General features: G+C 58.0%; 1 protein-coding gene across 2 annotated transcripts in view; it reads left to right on the top strand.

Annotated features, from left to right (window-relative positions):
• The window catches only part of CYTH1 (cytohesin 1), a 33,137-nt gene that overhangs the window by 684 nt on the left and 26,334 nt on the right, over nt 1–6,119 (top strand). The window contains exon 1 of one of the 2 annotated variants that reach the window (XM_045299762.1): nt 4,940–5,221. The exons of the other annotated variant lie outside the window; for it this stretch is intronic. The gene's annotated coding sequence lies outside the window, so the exon portion shown is untranslated. Of the gene's footprint in view, nt 1–4,939; nt 5,222–6,119 lie in introns of those variants that run through there. 2 annotated transcript variants of the gene reach the window in all.

Below are 6,119 nucleotides of genomic sequence, written 5' to 3'. Positions count from 1 at the left end.
GGAGCAGGTGCAGGGGGTGGGGGGACAGGCCTGTTTGCTGCCTTATCAGGTGCTGTGAGACCAGGCACACGCAGACTGCACATGGGTTTGTAGCTAGTAATGAAGGACACGCGTGGACGTGACTTGAACCTTAGGAGATAATACTGGGGTCCCGTTTGGGCGTGGCGTGTGAGAACGTTCCAGTGTGTTCTGAAGGGTCTTTTATGCGCTACCTTACCTAATGCACGGTATCCTGACAGTTCCTGGTGACAGCCCTCTGGCCTTCCGACATACATCCATGGTTACAAACCAACGTCCTCACCCTAAACCTCTTCTGGTGAAAATGTGAGGTATATATAATGGTTTGTTATAAAAAACAGGCCATATTCATCAAACGTTGTTGTGCTTGTATTACCTCAATGTGTGTCTGGAACTCTTTCCATCCTGCTTTTTCTGGGCAGCCAGGTCTGGCTGGCTGGCACAGGGTCCCAGCTCTTCTGACTTACACACAGACTTAGCACCAGACTTGCCTGGCCTGTGTGTTTAAAGTGGCACCTCCAAGTAGGGGCTCAGGTGGAGAGTCTGTGTGTGTGGTGGGGGGCAAGGGCTGGAACGGCTGGGATAGGAGGACACAGGCTGATATTAGATCTGCAGTGGACGGGGCAGTCCTCAGAAGCAGTTTCAGAAAGGGTTGGACCGCCCACTCGGGAAGTTTTGTGTCAGGAAAGTGGGCCGGCCTTTTCCACAAACCCTAGTGGCACAGTGGTTAAGCAATTGGCTGTTAACAGAGAGGTAGCAGCAACTTGAAAGAAAGACCTGGTGGTGGTCTGCTCTTGTGAAGCCCTCCAGGGTTGGGGTCACTGCGAGTCCAACATCAGCCAGCTCACAGGAGAAAGATGGAACAGGGATGGCACTGGGGCAGCAAGTGTGGGCCAAGCCTAGCCGCCTGTGTGTGTTGTGTCACCACTTCACTGGGATCTGCTCGTGCCCCCGGCTGAGCCCAGCCAGACCCTCAGAGGGAGCTGGCCTGCAGGTACCTGGAGGTTCTCCAGTTCTGCATAAACTGCCCAGCCTGTGCCCCTGGTCACATAGGTGTGGGCCGGGGAGGGAGAGATCAGAAACAGGATTACCCAGCAGCCCCACTCCACCGGCCCCTCCTGGGACTATAGCAGCAGGTTATCTATGTGGGCCAGGAGGGAGGGTAGGTATTGCTAGAGGTACACAAGTGGCATGGAGGCAGGTGTGGAAGGGAGGGAACCCTGGGGTGGAGAGAAGTGGGGGTGGGGGGTGGGATCTTCTGTAAAGGAGCCTGAGCCTTGCGCACTGCACACACATCATGTCCACAGCCCTCAGGTTCATCAGGCACCCTCTTCCCCCCGACAGACACTGCCCGCTGGCTTGTCTTGTGGATGTCGCCATTGCACTCATCTGTGTGCTTTCACTCATCTCAGCTCCTTGGCTCGGGGGTCTCGGCTTTGGGAGCAGACCTGGGTGGGGTGGGGGTGTTCAGACGCCATTCTTCTGGTTCAGCAGCTGAGCACTTCACTGTTGCCTGACCAGGGGCCTTGAAGGTAGTTGCTTTCAGCTTGCGTCTGTCTCATGGCCACTCTGCAGGACAGAACAGCCTGCCCTGCAGGTTCCCAAGGCTGTCTGTCGCCTTTATGTAAGGGACTGCCACATCATCTTCTGGTGCAGCTGTGGGTTCGAACCATTGACCTCCGCTGGCACCTGAATGCCCGGAGACTTCCCACTTGCTATCCAAGCACACTGCTGAGGAGTCTATTCTGACTCTACCCTGGGTTTCCGAGGCTGTAGATCTTGATGGGGGCACACTCCCACATCTTTCTTCTTTGAGCAGCTGGTGGGTTGGAACCATGTATCAACCTTTCGGTTGACAGCTGAGTGTTTGACCCTGATTAACCTCAGCAAACAAACAAACAAACTCACTGCCACCTGGTTGATGACGACTCATAACTGTAGGACAGGGAGACTCGCCCCTGTGGGTCCCCACACGTAATTCTTCTGGTGGGTGTGAACTGCTGGCCTTGCTTTAGCAGCCCTTTGTGTAGCCCAGGGCAAGGACCACTGCACCACCAGGGCCCCTAAACCAGCCAGCCAGTTCCAACTCACTCTGACCGAATAGGGCAGAGTAGAACTGCCCCTTTGGGTAAATCTTGATGGGAGGAGAAAGCCTCATTTTTCTCCCAAGGCACAGCTGGTGGATTTGAACTGCTGACATTGCGATTAGCAGTCCGATGTGCACAACCAGGGCTCCTGGTGCCCCATCATGTGCCTCTGACCCTTTTCCTTTGGAAGTGAATCCAGACCACCAGGCTGGCACAAGCAGACGCTGAGCTCTCTTTCTGGTACCAGTGGGGTCCCAGGCCTGCCCTGGACCTTGCCCCATCATTCCCTGGCTCCCTTACCCTGCTCAGTATCGGGGTGACTACTATTCTCTCTGATAATTTGACTCTGGAAGCCGTTGGGCATCTGCAGGCACCCCCAGCAGAGCTGGGCCTGGGTCTGCTTCAGTCCTTGCTCCCCACAGCCCTGGGTGGCGGCTGCTGCTCGCTTGGGAAGCACCATGCTGAAGTGAGTGTGTGTTTCTGGAGGAAGAGGAGGAGGAGGAGGAGGAGGAGAGCGAAGGCTCCTGATTTGCACGGGCTCTACTGGCGAAGGACTCAGCCTCGGGGAGATCCTTGTCCTCACGGGGTCAGGCTTCATTGTAGGGTTTCAGTTAAGATAGAAGAGAGATGTCAGCAGTAAGGTGCTGTGAGGGAATGCTAAGTGTTTATAGGAAAATGTGCCAAGTGGAAAGCATGCCATTGCCCTGGCTATCACTGCTTGGGAATGCCAGCCTGGATGCCAGTTTACCACGTGATCACCGGACTGGCCGAGGTGGGTGTGTGTCAGCAGGAAGGCCTGGGGTGCTCCACCTCCTCAGCCTTTCTTTATGACCGGCTTGCACTGTGCGGACGCAGAAAGAGCTCCATCATTACTTGTAATAGGCACACACCATAGCGGGAAGCCTGCGTCTCCATCTGCTGTGGCAAGTGTGGAAGAGACTGGCTGCTTTTGAATCTGACCCAGCTGCCTGTTGCTGCACCCCCGCAAGTGCTCAGAGTGTTGTGCAGGGACTAGAAGGGCCCTTTCCTCCTGGCAGAGCCGGGGCCGGGCTTCTGGCCTCCTGGAAAAGGTTGGCCTTTGTCCATGGTCTCTGAGCCATCCTGCAGCCTCCCAAAGCTCCTCTTGGGAACTGGAGAGAGTGGGACTAGTGGTGGGTGGACGTGGGAGGCAGCAGGTGGTATACTTTCAATAGCACCCCAGGTAGGAAAGTGAAGCAGATGTGGTGGGGCTTGGAGGCCCAGATCCAGAGCACTAAGAGCCTCTGTCAGACTGCTGATGCTTAGCTCCAGCAGAACAGTCAGGTTGTGTAGATCCAGAGAAGAGTGTCAGATGGAACATCGGACAGGATGACCATTCCGGGTGCTTTCTCTTAAGCCAGAGCCACCTGCTGACACCCCACCCTCCGCCCCGCCAATGTGGCCCTAACCACTCCGTAGAAGGCCGTTTGTTTCGGAGGCTGAGCCTGCACACCCTTTGCTGCTGGATAAATCCAGGATGTAGGGCTCAGCCCCTGGGATGGCCCCCTCCCACTGTCCCTCAGGCCTGGGCTCCCCACAAAGCTCCGCTGTTGAGTTGACACAGCTCCTGACTGCTCTCCATTTGTTTGGTCTTGGACATGCCCCCAGGGCTTGCTTCCCTCTGAGGGAATGTGTGGGGCCTGGGCCTTGGTTTCCTGCTGCATGGGCCCTGACTCCCTAGGGGGGGCCAGACTGCTGGATCCATGCTGGGCCTCAGAAGCCACCTCGCCTGCCTCCATCAGCCCGTGGGCCCAAGAATGTGGGTCAGGCCTGGGCGAGGGACAGTCTGTCCACATTCCCTAGCTGGGCTGGCACCAGAGGAGAAAGCACCTTGGTGGAGCCACCGGGCTGCGCTGGTGGAGCAGTGGAGATGCCCCAATTGGGGGGGGGGGGGGTGTTCAGACTCCCCTTTACCTAGAGCAGTGGTTCTTTGGGGGTCAAATGACCCTTTCACAGGGATCACCTGATTCATAACAGTAGCAAAATTACAGTATAAAGTAGCAACGAAAATAAATATATGGATGGGGGGGCTACCACAACATGAGGAGCTGTATTAAAGGGTCACGGGATTAGAAAGGTTGACAACCACTGACCTAGAGCAAGGTCAGCAGGGGACCCTTGGCCAAATCTGGAGATGATTATGGTTGTCCCATCTGTGGGGTGAGTATTGGCACTCAGTGGTGGGGGCCTGGGGTGCAGCTCAGCACCCTTGGGTGCACAGGAGGGCCCCATCCACAGAATGACCCCAGGGCAACAGAGCCCTGAGGCTGCTGGCTTTGACTCAGGGAGCCCGCTCTTGTCTGCTTTCCTTAAGAGATGGGCCCCACCCAGGGTGATTCTAGTGCCCCTGACATTTGAGAATCACCATGGGGGGCTGCCAACATGTTCCCTGGCCCCCACCATCCGCTTGCATTATCATTCCAAGATCCGTGTGGTTAATTCATCCCAAAGAATGTGCTAGAAATGCCATGGTGCATCCGACGTGGGGGGTCTGGGGGGAGAGGGTGGAGGACAGGGCTTCCCTGGGACGCACGCTGCCATGGTCAGCATCCCTGCGCCTGCCGGCCAGCGCGCAACAGTGGGAAGGGCACAGGCGAGTGGCGCTGCCCGCCGCGCGCCAGCAGGGAAGGGTTAACACAGGGCAGCAGTGAGCCGCTCTGCGCTTCTGAGGAGAACCACCAGTGCCGCCTGTGAGCCAATGCTGGCCGCGCTGCCCCGCCCCCACGCCCCCCAGGAGGCCGAGCTGGGGGCGTAGTGGGAGGGGCCGCGGGGTTCTTGCCTTCATGGACCTCAGCCCGCGGGGACCCCGGTGGCACACAGGGCTCCTGGATCTGCCCTGCAGCCGCTCCAGTGCGGACCTCCGCAGCCCCCAGCGGTCCCCCCTGCGCGCCTGCTCGCCTTTGTTTCCCGGACTACGCCTCTTCCCCCAGGCTCCGCCAGCACCCATGCTGTCGCTGCCCCTGCCCTCGCGCCACCCCGTGCCGTGGGGGCCCCTAGCCGCCTGGGACCGTGGGGCCGGACCCGTCCACCATGGCCTCTGAGGAAGAGCGCGCCGGACTGCCGCTGCGCTGATGGGGAGGCGCGGGGTCGCGCCTCGGGTAAGAGGCTGTGTGGGGGTGGGGGATCTATAGGTCCGGAGGTGGGTGTCCTGTAGATGGCTACCAGTGGGACACCCTGCATGTCTACTTTATTCCTCCTTGCCCCATAATCATTCCCACCGGCCCTGCTGGGTCGCTGTACAAGCTGCAGCGCTGTACTCTGGGCTCTGCCTTGGGGAGCACGGAAGCAGGGGGGCAAATCTTCCCGATTGTACACCCTCTGTGCCACAGCTTCCGGCTTTGCTCAGTAAGGGCCGAGGAGCCAGATTCTGGCAAGCAGCCCCTCCAAGCAGTGCAAATGGAACAGCAGGGCTGACTTGCAGCTGTGGGGGGCCGGGAAGGGGTGGGTGCCCGCGGTGAGACAAGGCGATCTCAGGATTCAGCGGTGCACAGCTGTGTACTCTGACCCTCACCACAGCTGAGGCCTCGAGGGACAGGGGAGCTCGAGCATCTCATCCCATGCGCACCCCAGGAGGCTTGAGGAATTGAGGGTCCAGCCCTCCCTGCGTGCCTCCCAGAGGTTGAGAGAAAATGGCTCTTCCTCAGCCCCAACCTTCCAAAGGCATAGAGGCCCAAGAAGGGAGAGCTTCGTGTGTGTGTGTGTGTGTGTGTGTGGGGGGGGGGGGGGGGGGGGGGGCTTCGAGGAGGTCAGCTTCTTCACAGGGTCAGTGAGCTCTGACTGAATGTAGGTGGTAACTTTTTAAAAAGGCAACTTCAATTTTATGACTTGACTCCTTTTGCTGCCTTAGAATTTGGCCTGCTCTCCCACAGTGTCCTGCGGTGAGGTGAGGCTTGTTAGATGACTCTTCATCCTCTCTTGTCTCATTCCAGAATCTGTTAAAGTAAATGTGCTCATTTCCTTCTTTATGCAAGGACCACCCCCCCAACCCTCCTCCCC

Source organism: Echinops telfairi, unplaced genomic scaffold, assembly GCF_000313985.2.
Source record: "Echinops telfairi isolate 266 unplaced genomic scaffold, ASM31398v2 ScPeMD7_7458;HRSCAF=8496, whole genome shotgun sequence".
Classification (NCBI taxonomy): domain Eukaryota; kingdom Metazoa; phylum Chordata; class Mammalia; order Afrosoricida; family Tenrecidae; genus Echinops; species Echinops telfairi.
Note: the sequence above shows the minus strand (reverse complement) of the source record. Positions and strands in the feature narration are given on the sequence as shown.